We start from the raw sequence: 13,087 nt of genomic DNA, 5'->3' as shown, positions 1-13,087 counted from the left end.
AGATGAGGGCAAAACGAAAAATAAATAAAATGTATGCAAAGGATATCACAGAGTGCATAAAAAAAGGATGACTTCATAGAGTTCAAATGCAATCTGACAACTGGGCAGTGCTTTACAGGAGGTATATGTAGAGGAGTAGCTGATTGAGAGAGATTTTGGAGAAAATTGGAAGGAAGAGAATAAAGGCAGAAGTAAAACTAGGCTACATGACAACTAAGGATTACAAAATAAAACTTCAAAATTAAAATTCTGCATTACCATCCACAACTTTTTTCTTTTTTGTGTGTGTTTGTTATTCAGGAAAGAACAGCGGACTTTCCAATGAAAAGTGAACTGCTACACAGATGACATTATAGCTACTAAAATTGGATTATTAGGAATATAGAAAGCAGAAGTGAATAGTTAACACCCAATTAAAGCAATGACAGCATAAAAAAACCCTAAAACAGACAGCTAAACTACTGACAGAAAATCACGCTGTGAGAAACCGAAACTGTTTTCATTCGCTTGTTTTCACAGTTGTTCAAATTAAAGATTTGTCACGATATTTAAAAAAAAAAAAAAAAACATGTTAAAAGTACTTATTTCGTAAGGCAAATACTTTTTAATCTTTTGTTTCTTTGCTTAGTCATCAATCTTAGTCATATCTAAAACAACAGGCTGGCGACAGACTGAGCATCTTCTGGGCTAAGTGCTGTTTGCTCTTTTGTGGTTGGTGTTAAGCTGTTCTAACAGCCGGTTGGTCCGTGGGTGTTGGTGTGAGGAGCAGTCCGTGCTGTACTGAGCGTAACCGCAAAACACCTACGTCCTATGATCTGCATAAAGAGACGGTGTATAAGATTCACTCACGTGTGAGCTGATAATTCCTGCTTTTCTCGTGCACTTGGCCCTCAGGGCATAAAAATGTCACGAGAGGTGTGATTACCAAGAGCTGCTTATTTACAAGGATTAATAACATAAAAGTCTGCTGACACGTTTAAATGTAGCCCCTGACACCTACATTTAGTGCTTTCAGCCCTATGGCTGGGAATTATACAGTGGAACTGCCAGTGCTTAAATGGAGTTAAAAATAAGCAGTCATGTTACCACTGGTTAAAAAACAAAACAAAACAAACCCCAAATCATTGCTACACGAAGAACGAGCTGGGGTCCATAAATAAATAAAGTGGAAGTTGAAAATTGATTTGCATATCACTCTGCGTACATTTTGGAGATTATCAAATCACATGTGATCACAGTGAATATGTAGAACGCAAAGGGTGTCAAAGCAATGTGAGAACATGGCTGAATATGTCCATGTGGGAGAAAAAGGAGTGAAGATTATGCGTGATAAATATCGAGCTGATCTATCCATCTATATCTATATATATATCTATATATATAGATAAAGCGCATGATTTTTCATTTGGTGGCAAGAGAATCTGAGGTCAAGGGATCGGTTAATTATATTATGGTGGCAAGAAAGATCTGTGATTTCCATTGCTATATGATTATCTTATTAGAATCGTGAGCTCATGTGGCAGACTGTGGAGACTGGCTGCTTCATAGGGCACTACAGATAACAGGGTAGAGCCTCACACACTGACAATTTGTAAAGAACAACACTTGTAGTGTTTTGTTTTGAATCCATGGTTTAAATTGCCTCAGCGACTTAACATTTAGGTCATCCTGATGCTGCAGTGTGTGAGCATGAGTCAGTATTACAGAGCGGCTTTGGACTCATCACCAAAACCAGAAGCAGGAAGACTGATCTGGAAAGATAAGTCAACAGAATTACAAATGACAGCAGGACATGATACAGCAAAGATTTAATGCCTTTGGGAAGCATTATCAGGCACATGCTGTATGCATAAGTCATCATTTACAGGTCCATGGAGATAATGAAATTAACACAGCATAAAGCATGCTCTTATCTTGCTTTTAATTCATGCAGAATTTTGCACATGTTACACACATGTGGATTTTTTGCTTTGTTCTCATTTTGCTGTACCATTTTATGTTAAATAAGGGGGAAACCACTAAAACTATAAAACAAAATCAACAATGTATGATCACCATTATTTCTGCATCATAAAAGAGTTTTCTTTGTATAATCCACACTGTGAAATGAAGAATCTCCTCTTTATTCCCCTCATTTCTTCATGTTTTGCTTTCAGAGACTCAGACTTTCATGCATTATTATAAAGTATTCTCTAGCAATAGTTCTCCAGGCTTTCTGAAGGTCTTTTAAAAGTTTTGCCTTGGATGTTTGCTAATTTTTCACTCATATTCAGTCCAGCAATTGGTTTGAAAGGACTGGAAAGTCTTTTTAAAAAAACTATTATTTTTGTGTGTTAAGTGACTTGAAACGAATCCATGAATCATTCAAGCGTACAAGAGGCACCTAACTCAGCCAGTGCTGTACATATAGCAGAAAACAGCTAACACTGCTTTAACACCCATAATAGCCAAATGCTTTGAGAAACTTATCATGTTACACATCAAAGCTGTCCTTCCTGCAGGCCTTGATCCATACCTGTTTGCATACAAGGCAAACAGGCCAGCAGAGGATGTCATAATAACAGCTCTTCACACAACCCTCACACATCTGGACAATAGTAACACTTATGTGAGAATGCTGTTTGTGGACTTCAGCTCTATCTTTAACACAGTTCAACTCCACAAACTGGTTAAAACACATAAGCCACTTAGCACTCAGCAGCTCATTGTGCACCTGGATATTAGACTTCCTGAGTGATAGACCCCAGAAAGTCAGGATGGGAGAGAACACCTCCTCCACCCTCAATCTGAACACAGGCGTTCCACAGGGGTGTGTCCTCAGTCCACTCTTATACTCACGTTTTACCCATGATTGTTCTCCAATTCACACCAGTAACACCATTATAAAATTTGCTGACAACATTACCATCATAGGACTGATCGACAACAACAGTAATCTGAAGTGATGGTGTGACAACAACAACCTACATCTGAACACAGCCAAGACCAAGGAGATGGTAATTGAATTCAGGAGAACAAAGCAATCTGAGCACTCCACCCTCTACATTGATGGAGAGGAAGTAGAAATTAACTTCTACCGATCCACCATCGAGAGCCTTCTAACCTACTGCTGTACACTCTGGTTCAACTGCTGTACTGTGGAGGACAAGAGAAAACAGCAATGGGTGGTGAGGGCGGCAGAGCGGGCAACGGGCACTTCACTAACTGTGTAGGTACCTCTTAAACTTAAGTCTATTTTATCTTCTTCTCTTATCCTAAAAGAATGTGAATATAAAAATCTACATGCTGCCAACGGAGAGATGCCAAACTGTGTTTCACTTTTTTTGTAACAGTGACAATAAAGATCTATTCTATTCTATTCTAAAAAACCCTTAAAAATGTCTTCTTCAGACACTTACTGGCAGCATGGAGTGCAGTGTGCCCTTAAAAAAAGTTGAGGAAACTGGACAAGTGGAAGACAAAAGGAGAAACATCAGAACCTAAAATAACATATTCAGCAGATGAACAGCATCTGAAAGTCATGGTTTTAACAAAAAAAATCCACCAAAGACCTGACACTGGACCTGAAACATGCATCTGGCCCTTCAGTTGATCCATCTACTGTTTGCCTCAGCAGAAATGGTCTCACTGGAAGGGTGACTGTCAAGAGTAATTTCTAAGGAAAGGAAAAAAAAAAGACTGAGGTAGGGCAAAAATTATGAACACAGAAAAGCCGTCAGATTTTGACCCACCATGCAAAACCATCTGTAAAACATCTGAATGGCAACAGCTTCCTTTTTCAGCATGACAATGATCCTAAACACTATGCCAATGTAGCAAAAGCATACCTAGAAAAAACACACATAGTGGAACACAATCAGTCTTGTTTTCTTAATAAAATATAAAGAAACGAGGCGTGCCACAACACTTTTGCACCATACTGTATATATTTTCCAGCTTTCTGAGCAAATATCACCTGACTCAGGACTCGTTAATACAATAGAAGATTACTTAAATGTCAATATTCATTCAGATTTGCTGTTCATTCGTTTTCTTGACAACATTTTGAGCATCAAACAGGAAACCAAGGTTATAAGTAGGAGAGAGTAGGGATGCGCAATTAGGGTGACACAGTCAAAGAACCCTGGCAAATGATATGTGTGTGCATGTGTGCGTCTCGGTGTGTGGATATCTGCTTTCAGTGCTGTTGCATTAAGGCACAGATGAAAGCTGGTGGTGGAAAGGTCTGCGCCTTCTGGCACAGTGGGAGACACACCAGGCTTTACTCTGATAACAGTCTGACAGTGAGGTGATGGTGGTGGTTTGGGAGGGGGGCTTGTGAACTGCTGCTCCATTCACTGCAAAGAGCCCTGCATTTAAGAGATATGCACATGCATGCAACTGCAACACAGAGCATTTCAAGCATTGCGAGGCATATGAAAAGCAAGGATAAGAAGGGTAAGTAAAACAAGAAAAAGGCAGAGAGAGAAAATGATGACAAAGTGAAGAGAGACGAGCAGTGAGAGGCAGTAAGAGAAAGAGCCCAATGGACAGATTTGCAGCAATGCAGAGGCAGAAAAACAACAAACATGGCTCAGCTCCGCATCCCACATCAAAAAGCCTTCCAAATGTCAGGGCAGCTGGATATCAGGTTTGCCTGGGCTTCTGACTCTGCGCCTGTGTGCCCTCGTGGTTTGATTTGCGGCCCTTTAACCTTGACTGTCAGATGTCTTCTGCAGCCAGAGCATGCACTGCAGTGTTTTACGCTTCACGTACTCACTGCTGCGCCTACTAGACAAGGTAAAACCAGGAATGATAGCAGTTTCTCGGTGGATCATTGATGTATTAGAGATTAGGTGAGTGACAGAAAGACAAGCTGGCAGTTTGAGAAGTGTACAGTGGGAAAGAAACAGCGGCTGTGTTCCCATGGATATAATTTATCGCTTCCTGTAGTGTACATTTAATCCAAACAGAGCAATCGTGTTCTGTTCTCGCCATTGCCCATCCCTCGGAGGGAGAGGGAAAGAGATTGTGTCCAACAAGCTCCACTACAGTGTTGTTTGGAGAGCAAGCTTTCGATTTATATCTCGGGTGTTTGTGTTATTTTTTTTATTATTTATTTAAAGCATAACATTTTTCCCCTCTGGACTTAAACTCACTTGTTCAGACACTGTTGACAGTCCAACCTTTATTCCAAGAGATAAAAAACAAAACAATAAACAAGTCCTTTTATGCTCGCAATCAATGCCTTTATTAGACCTTATTTCACTCCAACACAGTCACCTCGCTTTCTTTGTGTCTCTCTATCTCCCTTCATCATCTCTGGCCTGTCAGACAGAGCTGAGTCCCTGTGGATATTCTTTTTCTTCTCCGGCTGTCACAAATGATGGCATAACCTTTAAAAGCCCTTTGGCTCGGTCTCTTGAATCAGTCTGCTGCATGTCTCAACAGCACGCCTTAAATGATTGCCACAATTTCTCAGTGACTGGTCAGCTCACTTTATTATTAACCAAACAAGGCACGTAGAGCTGTAACGTGAGCACCAAATCAATAAAAAGAGTGCGGTGCAACTCTGTTTCAGGTAATGGTACAGTGAGTCATAATGGGACCTTGGTATTAAACCATCAGCAGTAATAAGAGTTTGATTTAGGCAATCAAAGTAAAGCCATACATGCATTTGTATAACAATGTGCATACACTGACAATTACAGCTACAAGGGGCTCAGAGTAGAGCTGCTACTCCTTCACGCTGAAAGCAGCCAAATGAGGTGGTTCGAGCATCTGACTAGGATACCACTTGAATCCCTCCTAGGGGACGTTTTGAAGCAAACCCTTCTCTCTTCTCAGACCTTTCAAGTTTTTCAAGCCACTAACTGTGTGCTAGGATTCAATTTAGCTCATTTGAATCACCAAAACTGATCCTTTCAACCATAGTTGAGGTGCTGCTGCCTTGCAGAGCCTGCTATGGTTTGCTGTGCAGTTAAACTGTGCTAACAGCCCTTCCAACCCATCCAGGAAGACTGTGCAGTGAAATGAGCTCATTTTACTTGTGAAATTAATTGGATTGCAAATAAATAGTCACTGTTAACCAAGCTTGCTAGTGTTAGCTTATAATTTGGCACAAACCCTCTCACCTAATTAGTTTTGGCTCCAAAAAAAGATATCATTTGCCATAAAGTTAAAATGCAAGTGCTTCAAAATGCAAACCCACACTCCAATTGATTGTCATCCATCTTTTATGGATTGCCTACAATATTCATTAAATACAGGGTACTAGTAGATTGAACCTAGTTTTCATATAATCTAACATACAGTAACATTTTCATTGTGCAGACACGCCCTCCCCCCCATGACAAAGATTTGACCCTGACAAACCAACAACCCCCCCTCACAGTGTGCTAACAGTACTATGCAGAATTGTATTTATTTAAGGTAAGAACTCACAAACTGACAGCTTTGAGGCATCACATTCAGTGATTCACCTTCATGCTATGCACCCATTATGTGAAGGCGGCACACACTGTGGAGGTATCTGACATCAGGACCTGTATTCCATGCCCTCAAGCCTCAGGTGCTTTTGAAGTTACATGCCTGTTAGCAGCTAACGCGCACTCGTATATGTGAAACACACCAAAATATGATCTATGCAACTTTGATCTCTTCGCTGGCTGCATATATTACTGGTGTGGAATTGTGGTAAAAGCTCCTTGGAGGAAGAGAAAGCTGGAAAATTATGAATTCCCTGGCAAATTCCCAGCAGAGTGTTAAGGCTTTATTATACATGAGGCAGGGCGAAGGGTGGATTGGACTGATCGCTTTCTGCAAAAGATGCATTTTTACAGTGAGTGCAAAATGTTACAATGTTAACATTTAGATTCAGTGTAATTTAAATGACAAATGTTTTTACTAAAATGATTTATCAACAGTTTATAGAGGGAATTCAATTGTATCTTTTTAGAATTTAGACTAGTTACAATGTGCCACCTCACTATAATGTCAACAAGCTACAAGCATTGATATTTTGTCTTTTTCTATTGCATAAGTAGGGCCGCAGGGGGGCTTGCTGACAGATAAACAAACACCTAGCTGCCACACCAGGAAGCAACACTCAGTGTGTGCTGAAATCAGAATCAATACTATAAGAACAGGAAGGAAAACACAACACAGACAGACAGATCGTGTGAGACCAAGACAGAAAAGCAGCACCTTGGATTTGAGCATGCAGATAAAGGCAGAAATAGATTGCACAGTTCCAGGGGAGTCATGCTGACTCTGTGCCATTGCTGTTTTATGGAGTTTCCTTTATCTGATAGCAGCCTGGCATCCAACAAAGTATCCAGGTGAGAAAAGACAGAGCCGCCTGTTTACTCCTAACAGAAACAAGTCTAAAGCCTAAAAGCACCCTGAGTATTAGCCTGTGGGCCACACAGAACGAGTCCGTGAGTTGGTGTCTCTTTGAATCATGTTCCTGACTCAGAAGCAAGAGAAGAGCAATAATAAGTTTAACTGAATGATAATTTTATCAACGGAATTGTACAACAATTGTTAGACAACCAACACAATCTGCAACCAACACATTTAAGGAGGTGCAGCTTTTATGCTAAAGGTGAATGGCCTCTGTTGCACTTTTCACAGTTTTACCACCACTTGGTTAGTAGTGTAAGAGTGTCTGCAGACACTCTTACACTACTAACCTTTAAAAAAAAAAAGTGTATATTTATTAAACAATGTCTCATTTTTAGATACACCAGGCTTTACACTGATAACAGTAAACAAGTAGACACAGTATTGGATGCTGTCTGAATTCTGAAAGTGTGTTTGTAGCTGAGGGCAGCAGCGCTAGTGATGGTGTTACGACACAGGAGGCCCTGTGCCCTGCTTCTGCCCACAGCCTTACTCATCTGCTCTGCTAGAGATCTAAACCACACGTACACATGCACAGGAAAAACACAACATCTCTCTGAAAGAGAGAGGCAGTTCTGTAAGAAATGCTGCAAAGTAAAAGCGATGGATAATGACACGCTTAAATATTTTCATTAGCTTTATTCGGTTACTGTTAAAATAATCTCTTTTAGTTTGCAGCCTTTGTACAAGTCTCGCCCATTGAGACACTACATGATTCTCTGCTATTAAATGTGACTACACACTGTCCATCAAAGGAGTAGTAAGTTACAATTCATTAACTTTAAAAAAATGATAATATATAATTTAAAGCCATACTTCTGCACCTTTTAGTGTTTTCTCCCTTCTTTCTTTGTTTCTGTCTCTCTCAATTACAGAGTGCCCATTGGCCTATCAGCCTCAGTGAGCATAGTGGTAATAATTCAGAGTCAATCCGTGCATTGCACCGCCGCACAAACTCATTTAAATTCTGCACACAACCATTACTATATTTCTATATTTCTATCATTATCCAAATCCCCACCCACAGCTTGACTCACTTGACCCCCAAATCCTTCCCCCATGACTGTTTTTTTTGGCTCTGTCTCTCATTTGTGTATTCAGTGCACTAGTCCTTCACCTTCGGATAAATACACTTTAACCCTCTTTATCTGGCACCCAGTCCTCAGAGCGCAGGATGGCAGAAAGCTCTGATTTACTTATCTTTGGAGGGGTGTTTACAATCTATCTGAACTTTAGAATTCAGATAGAGAGCCCAGCTATGTCAGCACACATCTGTGCTATGCCATCAAGATTTTTGGATCGACACACTCACCGAATACTGCATAAACAAACAGAGAGTGACATGTATAATAAATGTGCAGCTTTTTCTATGCTTTGCAGCCCGGCAATGCGCTCTGCTGTTTTCACACCGTCCGTCAGTATATGCCGTACAACAGGGGTCCCCAATCCCAGTCCACGAGGGCCGGTGTCCTGCAGGTTTTAGATGTGTCCTTGATCCAGCACAGTTGATTTAAATGGATAAAAGACCTCCTCAAAATGTCTTGAAGTTCTCCAGAGGCCTGATAATGAACTAATCATGTGATTCAGGTGTGTTGACCCAGGGTGAGATCTAAAACCTGCAGGGACACCGGCCCTCGTGGACTGGGATGGTGGACCCCTGCCGTACAATATCATATTGAAATATTCTACACATATAGCATTAGAATCTATTCGTTTTGGTGGCTAAAATTCACAAGTTATTTTCAGCATGCTCGCTGGGCATGATGTGGATCTTGCAACTTTAAAGGTTTTGCCTGAAAAACAAACAAACAAACAAACAAACAAACACTTTTTAAAAAAGATCCACTGCTGCTCATATTTTATTTCACCCTGGCTGATGAAAGTCGTGGATATTTATGCCTTTTTTAGCCATCACCACCTAAAGAAGTTACGGCTAAGTTGTTAGGAAATAATGTCCATCACATAGAATCACTAGCAGACACTGAGGAGTATCAGTGCTGCCTTGTGCCTAACTATCATTCCTTTTTTAGGTCATTTTTCAGTTGACATGCAATCCTGAAGAACCATCTGACTCTTTCACTGTCAGGGCTCTGTGTGCGGGCAGGTGGAAATGTGGATCCAAATGCAGGACTCCGAGACGAAATGTAACTGAAAACCACAGCTTTTATTGCTCGCACCGCACCGCACCAAACCAAACCATGAAACCAAGAAGGAACACACAGGCAGGATCTGAGGGTACAACGCAACACTGGGTTGAGGACAATACAGGGCTAATATACACAGGGTGGTAATCAGGGAATGGGTAACAGAAGGGAGACACAGCTGGGGGAGATCAGGGCTAACGAGACGGGGGAGCTAAGCTGCACACACTAACATAAGACAAAGGCTTTCACAATAAGACAGGAAACCACTAAACAAAGATGCAGACACGACACTGAGAGACAGACTAGACACTGAACAGAAACTGCAATACACATGAGAACCCAAAACCTAAGAACTGATCCCTCACCAAGAATAACAGAAACAGATCTATAATGATAATAATAATAAACAAAAGCACCAGAACATCAGAAAACAATCCATAATGCAAAAATAAACCAAAATATAAGAAACTCAAAATGCTGGGTCAACACTGACCCAGAACCGTAACATTCACAGCTCTAGGCTCAACTACTTTACACAGAATTTGGGGGTTTCTGTATTGCTCAAGGACATTCAGGAGATGCAGTCTAGCGAAGCCAGGGATTAAACAACCTTCTGATTATTGAACAACTTGCTCTAAACCTTCAGCTTAGTTCAGCATTAATTCTCCTAATGTTTTGGCAAGAAAAAATCTGCTTCTGCGTGTATAAACAATTGAAGATGACCACCCACACCCAGCTAGAGCATATTTTATTGCTATACAACATACAATATTGAGGTGAAACCTGTGAATCAACAGATTTACAAACTACTTTAATTATTGGATTCAAGGCAGTTTAGTGCTTGTGTAGAAACTGTGGTGAACAACTTGACTGAGGAGGACGCTGAGTGGATGAGCATATACAGGTCAGACTTTGGGAAGTACCCCTCATGAAACCTCTCTGAAACCAAATATAGGTCATTCATCAGGTTGTGCAGCTATTTTAAAGCAGGCCCTTCTCGAAAATTGTAAAACAAATAGAAATGTGTTGAGTCTATTGTGCGCTCTCAGTCAGCTGCACTAGTGTGTGTGGTACTTCACTGATCCACTTCTGCACCTGGAGAAAATGAATGTCCTTCCTCTTTGTCCTTTTTGTCTTCTGCTTTCATTAGAATTTCCTACTAAACAATGTCTGAATAGTTTAATTATTGTAGAAAAAAAAATTAAGAAGAACATGACTATTGTTTTAATCTTTGTGACATGATGAAATATGATGATAGGGTTTTAATTTAATAGACCTACATGATTTTTGAAATACCAATTCTGGTTTTAGTGTCATTGCAGTTACCAGAGAAATCATATGACTTCCTATGTGGGAACAGCCTGCCCAAGAAGTCTGTGCATCAGTTTTAATGAAGGTAATATTCCAAAAGTAATTGATATGTTAGTTAGTTAGGTTCATTTGGATATGCCTTGCAAACCAAGTTCACCAGTTTTTGTCATGGCTGTGGCAGCAGTCGTGTGGTCTAAAGAAGGACCCAAGACTCAGACCAAGGCAGTGATGCGAGTGAGTTTTATTTACAGTGAATGATGAGAAACAGAAGCGGGGATGGCGAGAACGTAACTTAGAAATACACAAAATTGAGAAAACTAGAAACCAAACCTGAAACCACAGTATACGGGGAAAAAGACAGACTGAGGATGTTGGGCAGAGAGACACGGAGATACACAGATGAACCGACGACGAGCAGAGGTAGACACACACTATAAATACACAAGGTAATCAGGAATAGACACATAGGAGGGACGCACAGCTGAACCTAACTAGACACGAGAGACACAGACCTTCAAAGTAAAACAGGAAATTCACAAACACAAACTCAGAGACATGAACAGAGCACTGGGTGAGGACACAGGTAGGTATAGAAAACATTAAATACAAAACCCTAAAAACAAGAATTAACCTGAAACATAAAACGCTGGGTCTAACGACGCAGAACGATGACAGTATTAGCTGATAACTTAGCACTCTATCCTCTAGTCCAAACACTGTCTTGTCTTGTTCTAAAAAAACAAAACATGACAGCAACAGCTAAAATGCTAAAACCAATGCTACAAAAAGGCATAGTCCACAACTGTATAATATAGTCCAGAACATGACATCTTTTATGTAAGTTTTTGACTGGTATGCTACATTTAAGCTCATGGAAAATAGTAAAAACTAAGAAAAGGGGTAATTTTTATTATTATTATTATTATTATTATTATTATTATTATTATTATTATTATAGAGTTCGTCCGCTAGTCGAACCTCGGATACAGGAGGAACAATGCGGTTTTCGTCCTGGTCGCGGAACACTGGACCAGCTCTTTATCCTCTCCAGGATACTTGAGGGTGCATGGGAGTTTGCCCAACCAGTCTACATGTGTTTTGTGGACTTGGAGAAGGCATTCGACCGTGTCCCTCGGGGTGTCCTGTGGGAGGTGTTGCGGGAATATGGGGTGTCTGGCCCATTGCTACGGGCCATTCGATCCCTATACAACCGTTGCAAGAGCTTGGTTCGCATTGCCGGCAAAAAGTCGGACTCGTTCCCGGTGGGTGATGGGCTCCGCCAGGGCTGCCCTTTGTCTCCGGTTCTGTTCATAATTTTTATGGACAGGATTTCTAGGCGCAGCCAAGTGGCGGAGGGCTTTCGCTTTGGTGGCCTCAGAATCTCATCTCTGATTTTTTCAGATGATGTGGTTCTGTTGGCTTCATCGGGTGAGGGCCTCCAGCTCGCACTGGAACGGTTCGCAGCCGAGTGTGAAGCAGCGGGAATGTGGATCAGCACCTCCAAATCTGAGGCCATGGTTCTCAGCCGGAAAAGGGTGGAGTGCCCACTTCGGGTGGGGGATGAGTTCCTGCCCCAAGTGGAGGAGTTCAAGTATCTCGGGGTCTTGTTCGCGAGTGATGGGAGAAGGGAGCCGGAGATTGACAGACGGATTGGGGCTGCAGCTGCAGTAATGCGGATGCTGCACCGGTCCGTCGTGGTGAAGAGGGAGCTGAGTGTAAAAGCGAAACTCTCAATTTACCAGTCGATCTACGTCCCTACCCTCACCTATGGCCACGAGTTGTAGGTAGTGACCGAAAGAACGAGATCGCGGATACAAGCGGCAGAAATGAGCTTTCTCCGAAGGGTGGCTGGCCTCTCCCTTAGAGATAGGGTGAGAAGTTCGGCCATCCGGGAGGGGCTCAGAGTAGAGCAGCTGCTGCTCCACATCGAAAGGAGCCAGCTGAGGTGGTTCGGGCATCTGACAAGGATGCCCCCTGGGCGCCTCCTGGGTGAGGTGTTCCAGGCATGTCCCACCGGGAGGAGGCCCCGGGGCAGACCCAGGACACGCTGGAGAGATTATATCTCTCGGCTGGCCTGGGAATGCCTTGGTGTTCCCCCGGATAAGCTCGAGGAGGTGGCTGGGGAGAGGGAGGTCTGGGCCTCTTTGCTTAGGCTGCTGCCCCCGCGACCCGGCCCCGGATAAAGCGGATGACGATGGATGGATGGATTATTATTATTATTATTATTATTATTATTATTATTATTATTA

The sequence above is a fragment of the Astatotilapia calliptera genome, chromosome 17, assembly GCF_900246225.1.
Source record: "Astatotilapia calliptera chromosome 17, fAstCal1.2, whole genome shotgun sequence".
Lineage (NCBI taxonomy): Eukaryota > Metazoa > Chordata > Actinopteri > Cichliformes > Cichlidae > Astatotilapia > Astatotilapia calliptera.
This window is presented reverse-complemented; position numbering follows the sequence as displayed.